Genomic DNA, 25,415 nt, shown 5'->3' with positions numbered 1-25,415 from the left:
TTTAATACACACAGTTACAACTAACGCAATTAATACACAGCATAACGTTAACGCAATTAATATTTTCCAAAAATAATTATTCAAATTTATTAGATCCAGTTTGTATTGAGGTGTAGTAAATTTTTTATTATTGTGTTTTCATCCCAGAAACGGTTTTTCCCGTTCTGAATCTTTTTCTCGCTTTTCGTTCCGTTAACAGTGTAGTCCTTTTTATGTCACATTTTTTATAATATTTAATTCTATTCTGCATATTTCTAATATCTGCAATGATATATTAATAATAAAACAATGATATCTATTATTAAATTACTGAATTAAGATATACATAGATATCCATCCTACATAAATCAAAAATCCTTTATGCCGTGTACATTATGTATGTACATTATAAAACCCAAATAATTTAACATAATTCCTTCTAGGTTTTCTCAAAATATTTCAAGAAATATTTTGATGTGTTAACAAGAACATTGGTACTAAAATTGTTATAAAGTTAAAATTTATAATTTATGAAAAAGAAAAATCCTTTTTTCATACAATAAATTAAGGATATAACTTGATGACATGAATATTAACATTTAACAGTTTTAGCGGTTTGTGTTTTAAGTTACATATAAATGTATACTGTTATGTCATGTATATTGACACATGTGTTACTTGTGATATTCTCATTTTATTTACTTTTTAGTTTTCTTTGTGTAAAACTTATTTTTTTTTTTTAATTCGAATTGGTTATTTCAAGACAAATAAAACTTTATTTTAGAGTAAAGAAGAAATTTTAAATTTAGTATATACTTATGTATATCTAAATATGCCTTCATATAACATGTAGATTTATATGAAAGTATTCATAACTAAATATTTAGGAATAAGAAGTATATCCTTATGCTTATACAATACATAAGTATCACATTACACAAAAAGATATTTCATTTCCCTTAACTCTATATATGCATCTCTTTTTGTTTATGTTCACATTTTAGTCCCATTATTAACGTATAATAAAATTTCGTAGAAAATATTTGTAATATAGACTATTAGATCTTTCCTCGTTACTTCAACAGGTTTCGTTTGGAAATAGCCCCAGAAATTCGTTACTCTTTGTCGACCGTTTTTGAATGTGATTTCCTACTAAAATTTGTTATACATACCCTATCGTTTCACATTAAAATACTGATGTCATTGTTTGGTAATTGATAGCTTATTGCAACTAGATTTAGTTTTGCGGATTTTTTTTGTTTTATTCTTCGTAACATTAAATTAAATGAATTTGAGTAAGAAATCTTTTAAAAATAAGTTTATGTCTTCAGAATCATGCGGTAATCGTCTAATAATAAATTGATAAGTTCTTTTTTACTTTCTCTACCTTATATATGTATATTTAAACACAAAAATATACGTGACCCAACACAATTTACTTCGTAAAGTAATAGTCACCCCAGCCAAAAAATTGAGGTGTGCAAGTCGAGTAAATAATTAGATCAAAATACACAAAATTATAATTTTATAAAATACAATAGAAATTATTTTAGTTTTACCCTAATAATGTGCTTTCCAATTATTTTAAATTTCTCACAGCAAATTTTATGGAAACACACACTCTATAATACTATGTATATATTAACGTAAATGTGAAATTTTCTAAATAGGTCTATTTTAAATAGCGAATAGTTAAGATTGAATTGATTAAGTTTAATTTAAAAATATGAAAAAATTTTCCCTTGGGGAAAAATAAATTTTAAAAAAATGTAAACAACAATTAGTGAAATTTTTATAAAAATAAAAACGGGCGGATAAATAAAAAACATTATAATATGCCATTTATTTTAAAAAGGGTCAATGCAATACGATTCGCGTGGAAGAAAAAAATTATTTAGCTTGTACAAAAGCACACGTGCTAATAGAAAATTTAGCTGAAATGAGAACATACCAGTATATTTATGATGGAATATTATAATGAAAACAGATTCTTTGTTAAATGTTTTATGGTACAGTGTTAAGGTTAATGATGTAATCCCAAGATAATAATTATGATTAAAATTATAATAAATTATAATAAATATAAGCAATTTCAAAGGTGATTGCACTGTGGAAGCAAAGTGTGTACAATATATACAAGCATTCGTTAAACCAAAGCGTTGCTTAGACAAGATAGAAGATTAATTATCGTTCCGAAATACAATTGATTGTTTAGTACCAATACGATGCAACTTTCTAATCACTAAAATGTTAATTAGATATCCGAAAGACAATAACCTTAGTGTGCAATAATAATATCACTATTTTTTTTAAGTTGTCTGAATTGAAGACTGTACATCGAAACTGCACGCAAAGCAATTTTAATCAACCTACAATCACATGGCATCAAATAAATATCATTGATTTGTAAAGATTTCCATTGTTTAAAAATTCCATTTTCAAAAAAGGACGACTCAACTGTGTAGAACTCATTGTTCGTTAATTAAGGTATTGTTCGTTAATTAATTTTGTTCGATATAAGGTTAAATTTTACTTGCTGTGTACTGATCAAATTAAGAAATTTTTAATCACACATTTAATCACACATATTCTCACCACAATTTTAAAATTCTGTAGATTAATTACATTTTATATTGATTCGTCAGAAAAGCACCTATAAGGTTTAATAAGCTGTTCATTCTTTATATAACGCATTTAGAATTGCATCTAAAACATTGCAATAGAAAAACAGCAAGATAATTTACTTAATGACCATAAAAAAAATAATATTAGAAATTAAATATAAAAGTATTGCATACACCTATTTTAATTTTGAAATAAAATTTTAACATCTTTGAACCAAGATAATGTTATTAACCTAATGATAAAAGAACAAAAGCAAACAATACAATGAATATTAAGAATAAAAATTACAACTAAAAAACAAAAAACAATAATCAAAGAAAACAAAGAAAAATTATATTTAATGCTTTCCAGAATTTTCAATATTTTTTACGCCATTTTCTTCATTGATTTCCATTCAAGCGTAGTAATATTTAATTCGACAATATTTCCAAACCAATCTTGATATCATCCATTTTTCTCCTCATGCCAAAATAATTTTTATCTCGAATTATTTTTTCTTTTTTCTTATTCCTCACCTCATCCATTTTCTTGTAATACATACACAAACACATTCAGAGATATTTAGGTACACATGTATAATTGCGATGTACTCTTTGTTGTTAGTCGCCCCGCCATACTCCACTGCCACGGGTCTTCTTACCATATAATGTAAATTCCTTTTGGTATCTTTTAGTATAAATATTGTTGAGCAGCCGTTTCATTGTCCTGTCTATATTTTTCAATTTTTTTCTTTTTTTTTTTGCTTCATTATTGTTTCTTTATGTTCTGGTTGCTTTGCCTTTTTTTGTGGAATATTAATCGTACAATTCGCTTAGGACATGAACGATAATTCTTTCAAGAATTTTTATTTACTTTTCGTAATTTTCTTTAGTCCTCCTTTGCTCCAAAAAAAAAATTCTTATAATATGGAGCGTATAATAAGAATTGCTGTTCCAAAGGCAGGATACGATCAATACGTTGTTAAGTTACACAATATGTAAGGAGTTATAGGTGGAAAAATAATAAGAAGAATGACCAATTTTATTTTGTTTTTCTTTGGTTTTTCACATTACACGTTTCTTTTCTTTTCAGTTAAATCAAAGTAAATGAAACAGAAGAATTTTTCCTTTTTATGGTTATTTTTTTTTCTTTTTTTTTACTGATTTTATTACTTAACGTTTTTGTGTTTTTTATGTTCTCTTTCTGATCTTCTCCTCCTTTTTTTAATATTCGATTTGTGAAAAGTTCATAATAGAAAATTTTCATTATGTGAACAATAAGTATTGTAAGTAATTTGTGGAATTGAGCATATCAAAGTTGAATTCCCTATTTTAAATCTTGAAAACAGAAGAGAAAAAAGTTTATTACACTCTATTGTTGGGTTCAACGAAAGTGTTAATATTTGCTAAGATTTCTAGTAATTGAGTACTGAAACCATATGCGTAAACATTTCCTTTGTTGCAGTTTCCAATAAAAGTTACTTTGTTTTAAAAAAAACCCCGTTTTAATGTTCGTGTTTTCATAAGCTTATAATTTTTGAAACAAAGAACAAACCAAGAGTATTTTTAGATTTTTATTTAAATAAGCATTTAAAATTTAAGTGTTCTTTTAATATTGAAAATATTAATTTCATCTTCAATATTCAGGACAGTGTCGCTTCCTCTTTAACATAAAATCTTCTATAAATAAAATAATGATTAATGTTGCTGGATTGTTCCTAGTTAGCGCTTCTATTAAATTTCTTCCTTTCTAGAAAATAACGAATTCAACACGTATACGATAAATTAGTCGGCTAAGCATTCTTGTTGTATAACTTTAATTTTAGGCCAGTTTTAATTTTTCTATTTGATCCCTGCTTTAAATTAATTTATTTATTTAAAATTGATTTTTTTTTTACAATTTAAGAACTAGAAAACCAGTTCCTAAAATGGTGTGGTATTATTATACTTTATTATTAATCAATGAGTCCTATGCTTGAATTTTCAAAAAGAAAAAAATATTGTAGGAATTAATTTATTTTACCCGAATACTTTTTTATAATTTTCTTTTGTTCATGTATTATATTATGAAGTACATTAGAAGGTGGTACTCACCTGGAAAATTTCCAGTTCATAATAAAAAAAATATAATGATATGGATTACATTGAATTCAACGAATTTGGATTTTGAATACAACGAAAATCTATTTTTAATATTGAAAGAATAAAGTAATAGAAATAAAATGTATAGATGCCATGCAAGTTAATTAAATCAAAGTAATGGAAACAAAAAAAATTCAGTATAGAAACTTGATGAACGCTTTTCATGTAATGATTTTTAGAATATCAGTTACAAAAAAAAAATATCAGTTACAACCAAAAAATGATTTAAATTTAAAATTCTTTAATTAATTCTTTGAGAGTTAAAATAATTTTAACTCTTAAAGTACGTACATAAACAGGCTTTAATCAGCTCAAATGAGTTCTAAATTGGAAATATTGAAAAAAAAACATTGGTAGAGTTGTGTAGCTCTACTGGCACTCGATATCTCATCAGGTAAAATATAGGTAGTGTGATATAGAACAAGGCATGGGTTTTATAAGTCAATTATTCAAAAATGTACTTAAGATTTCATACTAAATTTAAGAAACTTTAAAGATGTAACTTGCAACAGACAATTATTAAGTTTTCCATGGTATGTAATTCCAAATTATTAATCTGTTCATTTTTAAAATTATGAGTTTATTTCCAAGATGTGGTTAAACTTAAAATGCTTTGTATTTTAATTATTTCGTCCTGCATTCACATTGATAAACATTATAATTGCCCACTGCCCCACTGAAACAAAATATATGAAGAAAGATTTCCAATTTTTCTTTTTTTACAAAAAGTCAATTTAAAAAATAATTTAATTTTTGTAAATCATTATTTTTTTTTTTCTTTTTTTTCCATTTTTATTTAACAATTGAGAATCCAATTTACACAAAAGCGTTTAGTTCGCAATTATACAATTCATTGTTGAAAAAAAAAATTAAAAAATATAAAATAAAAAAAAAAATCAGGAAATATAAATAAAGTTAAGCAAATACGAAACAATATTTCGTTTTTAATTAAAAAAGGATCAATGGACTATTTATTTAAAAAAAAAAAAACTGAAAAAGATGAATACATTGCGTATATAACAACATGTATACATATGTGTGTGGATATATGAGCCAACTTAATTATCTCATACAACGTCAGTGACGCGTCTCACACATTTAATTTATTTGTTATTTATTTCCCTAATTTAGAATAATTAAACGTTCTTAAAGCATTTTCGCGCAATGAATTAATTTGTGAAGAAGAAAAATGTAGAAATGAAGACTAATACAATTCTGAGCAAATAATTACATCCATTTATCAATAAAACAATACTGGTCCCCGGAAAAAAATCTTACTCTAAAATAAAAATTTAATGTCATTACTTTTTGGAGCTCTTCTCGAATACAATAATATTTTTCTGAATTTCTCATACCACATGTGGATTTTCTAATGGTTTAAAAGAATGTGTTGCTTTCAGACTATAATTTCAGTTCAATACTATTACGAGTATGCAAGGCAACCATAAAACCAAGACGTATAACAATTATTATGGAATACATTTTTAATTAAGAATTTCATAATATGGCAACTGATAATTCACTTCAAGCAAATTCTTTTTTGTTCTTTCACACTTTTCTATTCCCACTTTTTTTGCATTTAAAAAAAATTAGAACATGAAAATTTTAAAATAAATAGGTATTATAACTGATCACAATGTCTACTAATAACAGTAATGTTATAGTGCATAACATTATGTTCTTTTATTATTATTGATTTAATTTAATATGAATTTAGGTTAGAGAGTACAGGCACAAGGTTTAATATAACTGACCATTAACGAATCGTTAACATAAACACGTTATTTTATATGAAAGATCTAAGCTGAAAGTAAATTAAGTGTAGCGGTCTATTTATATTCTATAAAGATACTTCGCAAATACATGATATTATTGGTATAATATCATTAATGTTACATAATTTATAATGTTTGGAAATATGCGTGTACATAATATTCATTTTTTACAGAGAGTTCTTATTTCGATCACATTTTATTCTTAAAAAACTTAAGCATTTAGTTTAAAATCGCTTTATTAACCTCAATTTTTTAATAAAGGTAATGTCACTGAAAATATTTTATAAGCAAAATTGTTATACCATGTCACAAATTAAATCTACGTTTATGTATATAAAACAGGTCTATTAGTTTTGGGATTATTGAGCGTTCGTATAAAGCTCCAATTCAATTGTGGTTTTTATTTTCTATTTACATTTCTCTTATTTTACATAATTATCAATTAACTTAAATTCAACGATTTAAAAAAAAAAATTTTTTTTTTAATTTTATACTTAATTGTAAACTAAATGAAAACAAATTGAAAATCATTTGAAAATTTAGATTAAATAGAATAAAAGGATACACATATTCACGTATATACATAACTACATGTATGTACGTCAGTCACAATAGACTTTTGTGTACTGCCATATACAAATAAATAGTGTATGTATGTATATTATGGCATTAAGCTTTGGATGAATTCATTAACCACTTGGTAAACCATTTTACAATCATAGCTGGCTTAAATAGATTTGAAATTTTTTTTTTGATATAGTTAACGCGGGATAATTTTTCTAAAATGATAATTTGCCTAATCTTGAAATTACATTTTAAACATTTTTAACTTAATTAGCAAAATGATAAAAAAATAGTTGAGAAATTTGAATCACAAAATCTGTAGAAAGACGATGAAGAAAAGTGAAAAAAAAATATTTTTCTAATATTACCGCAGAACAAACCCAGAAGGTGTTTTATTTTAACATTGATGACATTATGAAATAAAAGTGGTAATGAACTTAATTATCATGTTCTTAAATGAGGCGTAATATTTCCATTCCATTTTCTTGAAAGCCTGTTACAACGAAGAATAATTAAGAGCATTTAAAATTTTTTTTAATTAATATTTTTTGATTTATTCCTGCATAAAAATGTTTCGTCTCCTTCTATATTATATTTTTTACCTTTCGAAATTGTCCCCTCCTGTCATCAAATTTTTGATTTTTAACAAATACAAAGACAACTCTAAAAATTTCAATTTTCAAATATTTCAAATAAGTCAAATCTATTATAATTTTGTTCTATTGTTAAACCACTAATCAATTCAAGGTTTCGACCTTTTTTTTTTTGCATTGCAATTTAAACGTATCTCCGAACACTTTATCATTTGTTAAATCCTTTGTTATTTGTTCATTTACATCCGCTAATTTTTACCGACCGTATTGTGTAAACAATAGGTAGGTTATGTGATGGCAACAAATTTTGCATATCGAGTTTTCGGTGGGAACGTACTTCTCCATAGTAGGGAAGTGTAAATAAACTATTTTAGCAACCTGTCGGTCTGTCGGTCTGTCGGTCTGTCCGTCTGTCGGTCTGTCGGTCTGTGTGTGCACGCGTGTATCTCAAGTTCGGCTGAACCGATTTTGATGAAATTTTATATGTAAGTTTGTTTGCACCATGGCACGGATCGATCAACTTTTGGTATATATCAGGCCTCGGGAACTGCACTTTTTAGCGGGCCTGTTTTACATTTATGAACATTTTGAAGAAAATATTCAACCGATTTACTTGAAATTTTATATATAAGCTCAGCTCGACCGTCCGCGAAAATTTCTATGTTTTGGAAGAAATCAGGCATCGGCAACTAGACGTTTACTACGGGCCAAACATACACTTTTGTGTATATAAAGAGAAATAATCAACCGATTTCGTTGAAATTTAATATATAAATTCCTCATATTAAAGCAATGAACATATAACTTTTTTGGAAAGATCAGGGCTCGAGAACTGATTTGCGGGCCGATTTTACATTTTTCACCATATCCACAGAACAAATTGATGGAATTTCTTGAAATTTGATATTTGAGTTCTGGTTGTTACCGAAACTAACTGGCGAGCATTTCAGGGAATTCAGGTAGCACAAAGCGAAACTCTACTAAGAGCCAAATTTAGATTTTTCTGGGTATATTAACTATAAGCTTACTAATGTCCTAAAAATTGGAAAGAAGTATTTAACAGACATTTTTATAATATTCTGTAACACTTTCATTTAACTAGACAATACACAATGCGGTCGGTTATGTGCTGACCACATCAGATTTTTTTTTATTGATAAACTACAAATTTAATTTCTGTCCATTCCTTATAATTAACTTCTTATCCAAAAAAAACCTCCAAAATCTCGAAGTAAGAAGACACACCCTTTCAAACAAAACCATTGAAAAAATATAAAGTTTTTTTACAAAAGTGACGCGTGTTTGTTAGTGCAGTAAAGGTTATTAAATAATAATTTTGAAATAATTAATTTTCAAAAAACTTTTTACTATAGCAACTAGCTATAATTGCATTTGATATAAAAGTATGAAAATTAATTACAACAATAATTATATAATAATAAAAAATATTTGAGTATGTTTTTAATAAAATTGGAGAGCTAAAACTCAATGATTTAATTAAAAATAATTTTACAAGTGCCATGTTCTTTTAGTAATAACTTAAGGAAAACAAAGTAAGCAAAAAATAAAAAAAAAATTTAAAAGAAACAATCTCGTTTTGGTTTTTTTTTCGGTTTTTCTTTCTTTTCTGGAATAATACCTAGAGAAAATTGCATGTAATTTATTTTTAAAGGATCTTTAAATTTATTATAATTTTCCATTATCCATAATTTTCCTGTTTTGTTTTTCTATTGTAGTAGTTATTAAAATATTGAAAAAGTTTTCCAAACAAGATATGCGAAAGGCGAAATTACCATGGAAAACATACCTGTGGTCTAAGCACATTTTGAATAAAATTTAATGAAAAAAACGTTCTTCCCAAATAAATTTCGCTCATCTTGCAATAATATTGCGTTTAAATAAATTTGTAGAAGGAGAGAGAACTTTGTCTGATCAGTCCTTTTACAGAAAACTCAATTTGTCACATTAAATATTACGAAATTATTATAAGCCTTTGAATCAATGCGGTTTTTACGTTTCATTTACGTATTCAAACTACTCAGGAATAGCAAATACTAAGCACGACTATACTACCTCGAAAAATGCGTAGATTTTATGTACAATTACGTTTTTTTCCCAATAAATGAATAAAGTATGTTCGATTTACAGCAAATGGGTTACGTGCTTTTGGAGTTAATTTAGCATTTAGTTATGATATAAGTGTCTTGGACAGCAAAAAAAAGAAGTTGCATTAAAAAAAAGGATATTCCAAAAAAATGTGGTTGCTCGTAAACTGAAAAGGAACGCTCCGGCTGCAAATTACGCATGAGTAATTCGAATATTTAATGGAACGCAAATACTGAAGCTTAAATTTATCGAATTTTTGTATTGTACGAAATTCGATAGAATATTCTATCGAATTTCGTACAATAAGGAAAGCGTACATGAAATCGAATTTCGTACAATAGGTACAATATTTCTAACAAAAATCATATATTACTAAAAAATTTTTAATTTTAAACTGAAAAATAATTTAATATGCATGTAAAAATTAGGAAAATCTTGAACATAACGTCAAAAAACTTAAAGCATAGCGTCTTTTGAAAAAATGTACATTTTCTTAAACCACTGCTTTCGATGCTAATTTATTTTTTTCTTAAAATACACAAATAGAGGAAAGACAATAAATAGACAAAAAAAAGACAAAAATTTTCAACCATACCAAACAAAAAAAGAATATTGCATTAAAAATTTCCATTAAATTGAATAAAAGGTAACGAATTTCATCACGCGATTATATTACTTTATTTACAAAATAACATTGCAACTAAATATATCCATTTTTTATTATCATAAGAACAAAAGAAAGAAAAAACCTTAAGAAGACAAGAAAAACAACCAAAAAAAAATTAATATTATAATGGTAGCGAAAACCTTTCAAAGGATATGCATTATGTATGTATGATAAAAAATGAAATAAAAAATAGAATATGCAAAGAAAGCAAACACATAGAAAAAGAAAGTAAAATAAAAAATAAGAAGGCAATTTTACATGAAAGTTTCTTAAACCTCAATTACTTACCGTAAGAAAACTTTGTATATTCGAAGAGCTACCAATATTGTGAAAATAAAATTATCCTTAAATAATATTCTCGGAAAAGCATAAAGTTCAATTACACAGATTTATTGAAAGCACTTAAAAAGTGTACAATTTAAGGAAATCAAATTTTTTAACGTAAGTGTGAAATATACGTCAACCATTAACATTTATGCAGTTACCATTGCCCAATTCATTATCCAAATCACATTTAATTGCACAAGAAATTTTTTTGTTGCATACCTTTAAATTCATAAATACTTAATAGGCTTAAAAACTAACTTCGAGTAAGAAGTCAATCAAAATATAAATTTATTTATTACAATAATTTTCAAACACCAAAGTTTTATTTTATAATTCTAGAGATTGTATATGGAGAAATCAGACATTTAGAACTGAAAAAAATTTAAAACTATATTTGAAATTCAAACTAGGCTAGAACACGAACTGATAGTTCAAAAAATTTTGCTATCCTTCTTATTTTAGTACACATTTTATAAAGTGAACAATGTACTACATTATTTGTTCACTCGTAAAAAGAGTATACAATTTATATCAAAATAGACACAAACTCTAATCGAATTCGGATCATACATTTACAGTATACCATATCACACATTACTTCTTCCAACAACAGGTTTTGGTTCAGTTCCACTTACATCAAGCATAGTGAGAACGACATACATCTGTTCTTAAATCCGTTATGTTCTTCTGAATAAAACATAATTTTTTTTACCACCACCAGAACCGACAAAATATTTCATTTTTCAAAATTAATTTAATTTACGTTGTTTTGATTGCAATATTCTTATTCAGGAATCTGGTAAAAGTGTTTTACAAAACTTATTAAAGCAACATTATTTTATTAAAGAAAAAAAAAGTGCCAGCAGATAGTAGATATAAAAGTTAGAAATACAAACCAAAAGATTGTTTCCGTTTAAACTTTTTAAAAGTTTTATAAAGCGCATAGAATAATATAGCGTTAAATTGCAATGATTAAGCTCTTTTAAAAATTTGAATCTAAAACACTTTTCAAAATTTAAAATGCTTATAAATAAAATTCTATATTATATATGTATGTTTTGTATGCATAATCAAAAGGATAAAAAAAAAACTATTTTGTTGAATATTCCCAGAAAATTCCCTGAAGATTCATTTACCAGCAGCTACAGTCTAGATAACAAAGATTTGAATTTCGTATCATTCCAACATAAGCATTTTCTTACAGTCAAAGCACTCAATTCATTTTCGATGCTTTAATTTTTTTTTTTAAATTTACAAAAAAAAAAACTGCATGCACACATACATATACAGAAAATCCTTGCAGTTTAAATTGTTCAATTTGTTTGATATTCTCGCATATATAGTATAATATACCTATAATTTTCTATTGAAAAATTTATCGGGGATAATTTAAAGATCAATTATACAGGGCACTCGTATATAGATATATGAAAATGTTCTATGAAATTCATTTACTATTAAAACTGAATATTTTAGTTGAAAATTCAAATGAATCAGTTTTTACTTCAGTAATCAAAAAATTTTCTATTGTTATGATTTGGTCGAAAATCTTTTCTAACTTGAAAATTTTTTCGTGATTTTTTTTTTTGAAATTTACATAAATTATTAAGATTGTAAAGTGATATTTTCTAAAACTTTAAAATGAAAAATGTGTTAACAAATTTGTCTACTTCCAATATAATTCACGGTTTAATATGCTAATTCTTTGGTCTCATAGGAAAAATCTGATTAAACATATGCATAATATTGTGTGGGCTCTTATACAAAACGAAATCAATTATTGTTAAATATTATCCTGGGTCTTAATTTAATTAATTGATTGCTTGCAGGTGGAATACAATAATAAGTTTTAAATATCTGCAAAATTATTGAAAAGCATCGTGTACAAAATCAAGCTCTTTAAACACAAAATGTGTCGGAATGATGTAACGTAATTTAAAAAGGGTTTCCAAAGAAACCAAGAGAAAATTTTGATCAATCAAATATTTATATTTCTTATTGCATAAAAATAATATAAAATCAAATTTTTAAGATACTTACTCATACATAAACTACCATACCAACGTTTGATGGGGAATTCTATGTATAGCTATGCACACCTATATGCAAAAATATGCATAAAATCTTAAAAACATCGATGAATTTGTAAATTGAAGGCCTTTGTAGTTTGGGCTCTCTCATATATTAAAATTTTATGATATTTTAACAAAAAAAAGCATATACGGAAATTGGTAACACGATAAATTATATTGCCTCAATATATTGCAAAATAATAATGTAATAAATTATAATTTTAAATTTTCACAGCAGCAACTCACAAGGATTTAAATTACATAATATAGCATACATGTATGTATGTAATATTATGTAATTTAAAGTAAATGTTTACAATATGTACGTATAAAAGGCTTCATACTTTCGTCTGGTTTGTTACAACCTTCGTATATCCACCGGTGTTTGGGTATTTTTTTTAAACAAATATTAAAATATTACTTTGGAGAAATAAAGAGACAAATAAAAATATGCATAAGATTATTTAAGTCGCTACAAGCCAAAATAAACACAATGAACAGTTTATTCCTACTTATTTACAAGAGTGTTAGTGTTTTAACATTTATAAAGAAAGAAGTGTTTAAGAACTTTCATTGATCGAATATTTAATTGATATATGGATATATGTAAATATTTTTTTAATTTAGTAAGTGTACATTAATATTTTGGATAATTTGCGAATGATTGGGGTAGCCCGAAACATACTTCAGCCCAACTCGGTCTCTTAGAAATCTACAATCTACACTGGTACGCGTCATCACTTTTAATTTTAGAATTGCATATTTGAAGCCAATATTTAATTTAATATTTTTGGTAGGTAGCTCTCTCATTTTGTAATTTTAATATTTGTTTTAGTGGAACAAAATTTATTTTTTGCTCTTAACCATGGAGGAGTTTTATACAATTAGCAAAATTTTTTGAATTCTTATTTGTATAAAAACGATGTTATTTAACGAAATAGCCCTTATTTAACGAAATAGTTATTTAACGAAATAGCCCTTGATTTACGTATCAAAAATATACAAATATTTTGAACCATTTTTCTCGGTCGTGTAAGGTGTAAAGTTTTTGTTCTTTCTGTCAAGAAATGGTGTATTCTTATTGCATTCCAAAATTCACGAATTCACGAATCTTCATATTTGCATAATGTAAAAATTGGATATTATTTTAAAAATCCTAAAGAACAAAAAAATATTGATTTATAAATTAATTTCATATAAAAATACATTTGCAAATACTTTTCCCATTCTATGAAGTACTCGTATAATGAACTTACTGTACTAAAGTTAGAGAAAATTACCGTGTTAAAATATCCGTGCTATAAATCATTAGTATTTTTTAATATATTCAGACTTCTATTACATGTTTTGTCTGTTATTTTTTCTATATTTTTTTTATGCAGCAATTAGTTTCTTTATATTTTATTATTTTAATATTTTTCATTATTATGGTGGATGTATGCGGAAATTTTATGTTCCAAAAAAGTAAATAATATTATAAAAATTTAATAATACTAAAGAAATTGACCACACCACATACTTATGTATATATTATGTAATGTATATAAGAATACAAAGAGATAAGTTGTAATTATTTATCAGAAAAATTTATGGTTTTTCACCAACTTTTTTACATTCAAAATTATTATGTTTTTAATACTATACTGTGTATATAATGTTAAGTATACAATCCCTATAATTATGTTATTCCATATTTTAAGGAATACTATTGCATTATATAGATGCAATAACTTTAATGAATAAACCTGCAGTAAAATTTCATAACTGAATTATGGCGGTAATATAATAAAAATTATTATAATTTGAAAAATTTTGTATTTGTATGCAATTTAAAATTTTTTACATAGCAAAAATTTAATTTTGAATCTAAAAATTTTTTGCATATTTATTTCTAAGCAATTTTATTTTCAATACGATTCCATTAAATTGAGAAATGTTATTCACCTTATTTAAAATGCAATTGGTCTGAAATTTATTATATTAAATATTTGAAAATGCACCACATTATGTGCCAAGTAGAACTTTCATGAAACACTTTTAAAAAAAAAAGAGAGTCTAAATAAATTATTTCATTAATATGCCAATATTTTATTGTTTAGGAAAAAGAAAAATAATTAGAAAAAAATAAAAATTAAAATAATGATGTACTTTAATAGAAATTTGGAAAATCTTCAGTTTCCTTTTGTAAGTTATCAATTTAGAAAGGATTCAGCAACCATTCAATTTAAACAACCATATTGTCATTTCCATGCTTGGCTATACTTTTCCGCGATAGAAGAAATCAGTCACAATATTGTAAACAATTTCCTGTGTTTGTATATGTGTTTAAAAAATGTTTATGATTCTTATATACAAAAAAATAAAAAAAAAAATAAAATATTCTGAAGTTTTAGAAGGAGGGATTAGGTGTTTAAAATTTTCTTTGTCGACGCGTAAGTTTGCATCAACAAAACCGATTGTATATAATTTTTTATTGCACAGAACCGACGGACAGACATATAGTGAAACTAATAATTAAATTTTTTTCCTTATTTTGTTAAAAATGTGCTAAAAACATTTTTAATAAATTTTCTCTTAAATTTTCTGCTAAATGAAAGGCTTTCATAATAACTTGTTTGTTTCTTTGTATTTACTTTGTGTTCCTTAAATTTTTTCCATATAAAATGAAAAGAAAATTACATATATATTTAAATTTTTTTTTTCGAAAATTATTTTTAAGTTTTCATATTATTCTTGATGACAATTTTTTGACATCTACAAATATGCTTTATTCACTTTGTTTAATACATTTTTTATCATACTCGTATACAAGTTATATTGTACATATTACTTAACAAGAACAATACAAATATGTATGTATGAGTGTAAAAACATTCGCAAATTATTAAAAAAAAAAAACAAATTACTTTTTGTAAAATCTTTTAGCATGAAAATGAAATTTTAGCAAGTTAATGAATATAAAAATGTAGGAAAATAAAAATTTTATACAAAATAAATTTAATATGCCTGTCGCTTTAAAAATCAGATTAAATTATGAAAAATTATGATAAATTATGAAAAAAACATGAAACCTCTTAATAAAAGATCAAATTGGCCGATTTCATTAATATTTTGTAAAATTTATCCATATGTTAAACGTTGATATTATAACTTAATTATTTTTTTTGTAAAATACAAGTTTATCCTTAACCTTTTACCTTTGTTAAATTTTATATTTACCTCCTTCCAAGAAAGTGGATTACACGTCTTAGTTTTTGCTCTTAAGAAATAGTTTGCACTCCAAAATTAGTGTTAAAATAAATTTTTATTTTACATTTTTTTATTTTGCTACGAAATTTGCCTAAAATATTGTCATTTGTTAAACAAAAAAATAATTAAAGTTAAGAAATTTAACAGTGTAATTAAAACAGAATGATATTATATTTTAAATAAACACAATCAAAGTTTAAAAATAAAAATTCTAAATAAATAATAAGAAAACGAAATAATCTAGTTAATAAACCTAGTAAATTATACTTATTTCTAGTACAACTTGTTTGTGTATCAACCTATAAGACATATAAAACATTATGGAAGTAATTGTCTATCATAGATTGCATCTTTAAAATTTTATGAAGAAATTTTCAAAAAATTCTACATATGTGTGCTTCTCAGTACAGTAATTTTTTTTACAAGATTATGACAACATTATGAAAAACATTATATAAGTATGTAAATGTGAAACGATTATAAATGCATTTTCATACATAATACAAAATTATTCATGAAAAGTCACAAATTTAAAACTATTATGCTCCAAAATAAAGGGGGAAAAAGAAAGCAGTTTAAAAATTTTAGTGAAACGAATTAAATTTGTTTATGGAAGGAATGATTACAGTAATTTACTAACACGTTAAAATCTTTATTGTACAGTTATCCTTATTGTATATTTTATATAATTTTTTTGTAATTCTATAATAAACATGTGCTTACATTAGGACTTCAAAAATGAAGAAAACGAAAAAAGTCTTCTTTCAACATTAAAAAAAACTGAAACAATAATGCATGCTGCTTTGATAACGATTAAGCTCCAAAGAGCAACAAATTTACTTTTAAAAATATGAAAAAAAAAACATTAAAGATAATTTAAAAAAATATGAAAATTTTTCATCGTTCCAATAAAAAAATTTTAAAAGAAAAATAATTTACCAACACGTCAAGTTTCTAAGATAAACTGCTTTAGTGTAAAACTATTCTGGAACAACCTAAGTAATCAAATTTCGTTTTTAAATAAGGTTATGTAACAAAAAGTAAGTAAAACGATATGAATCTTCAGCACTCCCAACTCTCCATATAATATACTAAAAATATGGAGCCATTATAACTCCAATCAAAAATAGTTTGTATACACTTAAAAATAATATTATTTGTTCATTTTTATTCAATATAACACTTATTTTAAATATAAAATTTATAATAACATTTTGTATCTGAGCAGATTGTATGACATTATATGTCACAGTACAATGTACATAAGCATTTTGGAATTCTGAGTGTTCTATAGCTTAGCATTAACTTAAACAATTTGAAAAAAAAACTTATTTTGCATTACACAAGTAGAGAATTGTATCTTTTTTTCATTAAGATTGTAATTTTCAAGTAGATGACTTTTTTATTACATGTTGAATATTGCCTGTTAAAAAAATAATAAAGTTTTAACAAGATTGAAGTACAAAAACTGATTTATTCTTATATTGAAAATTTTTTTGTAAGTAAGTACCAAGTAAATTCTTTTATTAATTTTTATTCTAATAACAGAATATTACAATATTCTGAAAAATGTTCTATGAATTTTTCTGCAAAAACAAAAAGTTTATACTTACAAATATGTACGTATTTTCTATTTATTATAATAAAGTTTCTAATAATTCACTTTTGATATTATTATAGAGTTTATAAAATAAAGCATTTTTTGATTAAATTGACGGAATGCAATGAATTGAAAATTTTTAACTCATTTCCAACAAAATTGCAAAATTAATACCTGTCTTTCCGTTTCAAAACTTCTAAACCCATTAAGATATAAAAATGAGATTTTTTATACTACACAAATCGAATTTTCGAGAAATTTACTTTTCTAAAGTGCTATTTATAAGCAGTTTAGTACAAAGATGAGGAAGAATTTTACAGAAAATTACCAGAAAAATAACCAAGAAAAAATATAGAAAAAATCTAAATTTAGAAAAAAATAACTGATTGTTATTTTAAGTTTCATTTGTCAAATTCAATTTAAATTAAAAATGAAAATTTTTTCAACTTTTGTTTTGAAATTCAAAATTTAAACTATTTTTTATTTGAAACGTCTCACATTTGTGTACTTAGTTGTGTACTAATGAGGAAAAATAGAAAATTATTTTCTGTCCGAAAATTTTGTGTGAAAATAAACTATTATTGCCCAAGTGTGTTAATTTTTAATTCCCCAAAAAATTTTCCCACCTTCTCTTAAATTTGTTGCTTCCCAAAGTTCTGAAAATACTATTTTTTGACATTTTATTATGTCAAAACCAAAAATATTTGTAAAATTACACAAAGATAAAAAAAAAATTATCAACTTGTTTTTTGTTTTTGAATAGGTAGTAGATGGAAATGTTGAAATGACAGAGGAATTTGTATGTATTGTCGAATTTGTAAGCTTTTACCTTAAGAATCTTTAAATTGCATGTAAAAAAAAATCAAAATTTTGGGAATTGTAGATTTCAAGGGAACCGAGTGGGACAGGAGTAAGAAATGTTGAGAATAATTTAAATAGAAAAATATTTTTAAAAAAAATAATTTTAAGTTAATTTACTGTCATACTATTCTTGTTAGAAAGTATAAGAATAAAACTCAAACATCTCAATAACTAGACAATATTTTAAACAAATTGTCTTCTCCTTAAAATTAAAATTTATATTTATACATAAAAATTAGAATTAAAAAAAATATTGCATATCTTTAGGACAATTTTGAAATTTTTATAATTTCAATGTTCATCAAATTCTCTTATGAAAGATAAATATTCGCAGTGTCTCATGTGCGAATTTATGAAATGCTAAGCTCACTACATATTATAATATAAAATTGAACAAAATGAGTAACTGAAATTCGAATCACATATATAAATTTTGTATTATGATTTCTCAATGAGACTTTAGTACAAAGCTGAAAATAAAATTTTGTTTCTTTATTTCAATGAACTTTATACTTTTGAAATTAATTTTAACAAGCAACATCAGGAACAATATCTCTTCTGACTTTCTATATTTTCTAACGGACAGAAAAATATTGTATTATTTTTATGTTTTCCATTTTCTGCTGTTGACATTATTTTTTTCATCAATTCTTTGTCAGAAATGTTTTCTTTTTCGCATACTTTTTTCTCGACATGCAATTTTCCTACTCTGTGTTTTGTAACGAAGACGATGTTTATTAAATATTTGATGCTTAATTTATAACACTATACCTAAACAAAAACAAAAAATAAAACCAGGTGAGAACAACATTTCCTAAAACAAAAATTCACAACTACATACAAACATATATTATACGAATTTAATATTCTTATTTAATTTCCTATAAATTTACTTTTCTACCATTTAAACTATACCATTAATTTGATGACCATACGAATGCTTTCAAATTATGAATAATAGTCAAAATCTAAGGAACTCATAGATGAATTTTTTATACACTTTATTAAAATCTAGCTGATTCAGAGAACAAAACAAGCCATGAAAAAAATCATTATTTTTTTAAAATTAACCACAAAATTTGGTTTCTTTTATAAAAGGAAAGCCTAAAAAAATCAGAAATAAAAAATTTGTAAAATTTGAGTACACTACACTCGCTTTTATAATTGTTATCAAAGAATTTTCTCTTAATTAAAATATTGAAAAAATGAAACGTCCTATAAAAGTTTCGCCATTTTTTTTTTGTATTCTCCCAGTTTTCTTTTATATAGAAGAACAATACGTTAACAACACGACAGCACCTCAAAAAAAATTTTTCTATATTTTATATGTATGCACTTATAATGTACGAGTATGTAAGTTTTCTTCAGTTAGAACAAAATACCAATGTGAAAAACCAATATTGCCAATAAAAAACAAAAAAGAAAAAAACAAAATTCGAATTATCTGTATCTCAATGGAATCATGTACCGTTATTACACCATTTTTAGTTACACAATAGAAAACAATAACTTTTTTTATTGCATATAAACTTAGAAAATTTTCAATTTTAGATAGCATACAATTTAACTGTTATTATTCGCTTTATTGTATTTTCATCAATTTCAATACATTTTTATTTCTTTTTAATGGTAATTTTTCACAATTTAAAAATCGATTTTTATTATAGTTGTGATCGAGAAAACTGTATAACTGGTACTATGAGGAAGTGAAAATTGTGTCAATATTTTTGCTAACGTAATTAAATTTGAAATTACTTCAAAAATCTAAACACGATAAAAATGATAAAAAAATTTAATATTAATTAAACTTAAAATTCCCATTTCAAACAAAAAAAAAACACCAAAACAAACCCAAATAATATGCAAAATTTAAATTTAAATAAAATTATGAGGAAATTTTCAAAATAAAAATTAATTTTAAATAATTTTTTATTTCAAATTCATATTCGAACTCACAAGGATTCAATTTTATTGAATTAGCTTCCCTGTTTTCGGCTGATGGTCGCCTAAATTTAAAAAATGCAATGTCATGTAATTGGATACTGCGGTGTATTGGGGTTTACTGTTACTTATTTTTTTTACGAAATTGCGTAGCTGTATCTAAAGCCAATATTATAAAATTTACAATTTTGTAATTGAATTTTTAAATAGTTCGTTAATTGTTATATTCTTTTTCTAGAACTTCTCATAATGCAATATCGATCTTTTAAATAATTTATTGCATACTTCTCTTATACTCCTGACCTATGTGAGATAAATGAGCACTATACATACTTACATAAATCTCGAACTCTACTAACATCTTAAAAATATAACAAAAAACACCAACAAAGAAATTTCCCTACAAAAAAATTAATTGTATTCTGTTTTTTCTTTCTTAAACTATATTCTAAAATAGCAAATACCAAAATATAATTATTGTGAATGCTCAACTTAATGTTACGAAAAAAAAAAAAATAAATAAAAATTTAAAATTTTTCATCCAAGACCAATTTTCATAATTTTTTTTTTCCTGGAGACTTAAAATGACTCATAAGTTTTGGGAAATTTCATAATGAATTACTCGCATTAAATTTAGTTTGAGTAATTGTTTTTAAATGCATGAAATTAGCATACGATTAAATGACTAAAAGTTCTATTTGTAAAATATGAAATTCTATAATATTCATCATAATTTTTTTTCCTTGTTTATTTTATGGTGAAAAGCTTCTTAACAGTGTTAATTTGCATAATAAAAGCCTTTTTTATATGTTGCCAACAATAACGTTATTAGATATTTTGTAGACCGAAATATTTTTGATAAGACAACATACGACCCTTAAAATTTTTTTTTAGTATCAAAATCAGTTCGTATAATTCATAAAAATTTTAAAATTTTCATATATAAAATCTATACATAAAATATCTTTCAATTCAACGATCTCTTTTGACATTTCATTAATTCAAAGTATCACATTTGTGTAGACAAGCACATTTTGTACATATATGTAGATATATTACAAATTAAAAAATATAAAAGGGACCCTAAACTACTTTTAACTCCAATAAATAAAAATAGAATTGAATAAGGACAAAGCATAAAAGCATTTTGTCGAACTTGGCAACATTAACTCATACCTTAGAACAGACAAAAAGAAAATTCTATAGGATCTTATAAGTCCTTACTTAATCATATATAATTTATAGAAGTAAAATTGAATAAAGGATCTTTTATATAAATAGAAACAATTTTATTTTAAAAAGGATAATGATACCAAAACCAAAATCAAGAGAAAAATATTTGGAATATGATAAAAACATTAACAAGCTATTTAATTTGACATTAAAAATTAGTAAAATTTTATACAGCCCTTAAATCCTTTATCATTTTAGTGTTTTTTTTTTTGTTATGTTTTTAATTTTTTTTTTAAATTATTCTAAATTGTGGTTTCTTTGATACACCCCCAAATAGTAAAAATGTAGCAATGTGCTATAATTTTTTTTCATTATTCTTTTTAATTTGATTAAAAAGTGTTGAATTTGGATTAGGTTTCAAATGTTATCAACTTTCAGAATAAATTTTGTCAAGAAAAATTAATAAATTTTGAAAAAAACTTTTGAACGCATAGCAAGTATATGACAAAATTGGATCAGACAAATTGTTTTCAAAAGCGAAAATACTGCTTTTAAAAACAATCTGCTGCATTATTTAAACTACTTTCATTGATATACATATTAATATATCAAAAATATTTAAAAAAATTGCATACATTTAGGATGGTAAAAGGGAAAAATCGAAAGAATCATTGATAGAATGGTTGTACGACGTAACAGAACAATCGTAACAGAATGAATTTAATAAGTGAGTAAAGAAAAATAATTATACCTTTTAATGGTGTAACATTTACAGTTCCGTTTTTGCTTAAAGTGAAATTCGAAGAAGTTTGGAGTATTCGAAAAAGGAAATATAGAGCACCGAAAATTTAAATTTTACAAAATTTTGAGAGGCGATAAGTTGACAGGCGGTGGAGATGAAAATGGAGATGCTGCTAAAATTCCAGACTTTTGCAGGTTATGATCTATAACAAAAATTATATTCAAAATTTGACAAAAACGGATTTCAGTTAGCAGTAAGTTAATACAGCCATTTTGTCATTTTCATTTAAAGGGCAGACAAAGCGATACTATAAACATAATTTTGGAAATTTTTTTTTCAATTTGTATTTGGATTTTCCTTATTTCTTAGAGAAATTTTAATTAAATTTAATAGTAATTTATATACAGTTTTCATGTCTACTGCTACATTACAATAAAACAATTAAAATTTAAGCTCGTTAACCCTTTCGCGCTCGGACATAACTTCTTTTAGAACTTAGGCTTAAGTAAGAATGACTAAAAATTTATTATTAAATTCTAAAAAAATAGTCTTTTTCTTGGTCTTTATACACAACTCTTTCAAAACATCTCTAAAATATTTAATCAAATAGTTTCTCATCCGATCAACACTCATCTGATCATATTATACTCATTACTGCTATCCATAGTGTTTTCGGGCATTGCAAACTAAATTACAAAAATGTCGAACTTATATTATTAATTTACAGGTTATGAAACTATGTAAAAATAATGTCCGTATTTGCATATATCACGATTTTCTCTTAGTAGACAATTTTTGAACTAATTTTTGGAAAGTTTTTGAAATTTTTCTCTATTTTATATTTAAAGTTCTGCTGATTTTAGATAAAAAAAAATTTAAATTATCAAAACTGACTTCTAATTTTACTATTTAATTTTTTGATTTGCTTCTAATCCTTTACAAAAAAACATTAAGTAACTCATAAAACTAAAATTAAACTTTTTTTAATGTCCATTATAAATTTCCCAGTAAACAAAAAGAGTATATTTGCTATTTGTATATAAAGAATTTTGTAATAATTAAAAATTTATATGAAGGAAAAATAGAAATTTTTTATTATAAAATAAAACAAAATTTATTAAAATTTATTCTAAAAAAAATTTCATACAGATCGTTCATCTGTAACTTCAGCTCTTTAAAAGAAAATTTACTAAAGAAAAACCAATTTAAGTTTTACTGCACAAACCCAACATGAAAAAATAAAATGAAGCTATAATCATAATTCAAACAATAACAAAATTCAAAGAAGAAAAATCAAAAGCACGGCAGGAACATCTCTTTTCAATATCACTACTCTTTTCTTTATCATATTTAATTTAAGAACAAGCAAAATATTCTCAAGTCTTCTCATTGTTTATTACTCTTATTTATTTTTTCACGTTCTACAGTATAAGTAGCACGGAAGAATTCACAGTTTCAATAGGAAGGTCGCATACAAATACATAGATAAATGAAAATTGTTTATTTTTTTTCTTTTCTTTATAAAATTATAGAAAATAGGTCCAAGAGGTTATAATATCATAAGTAACTAATACATAAATGAACATTTATATTATATTAATAGATGACAGGAAAAACCTCATCAAATATAAGGAGGGAGGATACAGAAAGAATAAAAATAAATAAAACAAAAGTATAAATATTATTATAATAGAAAGAGAAAACGAAACTTTTTTTAAGGGTTGAACTGCATAATAATGAGTCCCTGGAGAGAAAGGTTTTTCCTGTCCCATTTACAATCATTATTTATAATTTTCCTCTTTATTTATAGACGTTCTAGCTTTTTTATTGTACAAGTATTTTATTTCTCTTTTTTTTAATTTTTGTTTTTTCATTTTATTCATCTTCGTACATTTTTGCTGTGGACTTATAATCAAGTTACCAATTCCTGGCACAGTTTTACATACATATATATATATATATATATATATACGTTTCTCACTATTATATTTGTGTATATTATAAAATATTTCTATACATTATTTTTGTATAAAATAAATAAGTATTAAAAATGTATACAATAAGAAAAATAAAACGAAAAAAATACATGAAAAATTTTATAAAAATCAAAGGGTTCACATTTTACAAGATGTGTATACATAAAATCGCGTATTAGTGCAACTATTTACTTAAGAGAATTTAGATAAATAGAGTAAAAATAGTGTTGCGACTGATTGAGAATAAATAGAGAAGAAGTCTAGTATAGAAAGCGGTTATTTAAACCCTATCAAGATAAACTCACGCACAGCGTACAATATGAAAAAATATAGCAAATTTTTTTTTGTAATTGTATAAATCATGTAGCAATGTTTTTAAGGAATTATAAAGAACAACTGTTCTTAAAATATAATTTTAATTGACATTTACCACATTTGGCCCAAACAATTACATAGAACATCTTTTCCTTTGATTTCCTCTTCAAGGCTTGGAACCTCACAGATCTGTTTGTCGCAAATTTAAAATTCGAAACAAAAACTGCATCTTGCCGAAATCTTTGCAACCGTTCCCTTTATGAAAAGGTATACATTTACCAACTTTAAATTTTTGCATATCAGAACTTGAAAGGGAAAATAGCTAGAACTTCTAAACAGACGAGTGATCCAAATTTTTTTTAAATTGCCTTAGGAATCATCGCAGGATTTTTCAAAACAACTGACGAAAGTTTCCGGATTAACTATGTAAAAGCGCATAAAGAACACACAAAAACAAATACTTTCATTTTAATATGAGAGTAAAATGCATTTTTATAAGAGCATTTTAACAACACAGCTTCGTATGTAAGCTGTTCATTCTTTTTTCCGACATTAATTGTTTATAATAACAAAATAAGCACAAAAAATGGATTCTTTAACGCGATTTATCCGGCATCACTCTGAGCACTAAAATAAATATTAGGTTTTAAAATTTTTAAATATACTAAGAGCTTTAGTGTGTTATCCATACACTTACTTATAACTAATAAACAATTAATACTTTCACTAC

Source organism: Condylostylus longicornis, unplaced genomic scaffold (assembly GCF_029603195.1).
Source record: "Condylostylus longicornis isolate FDR11 unplaced genomic scaffold, ASM2960319v2 ptg000004l, whole genome shotgun sequence".
Classification (NCBI taxonomy): Eukaryota; Metazoa; Arthropoda; class Insecta; order Diptera; family Dolichopodidae; genus Condylostylus; species Condylostylus longicornis.
The sequence above is the reverse complement of the archived record's forward strand: the minus strand, read 5'-3'. Positions refer to the sequence as shown.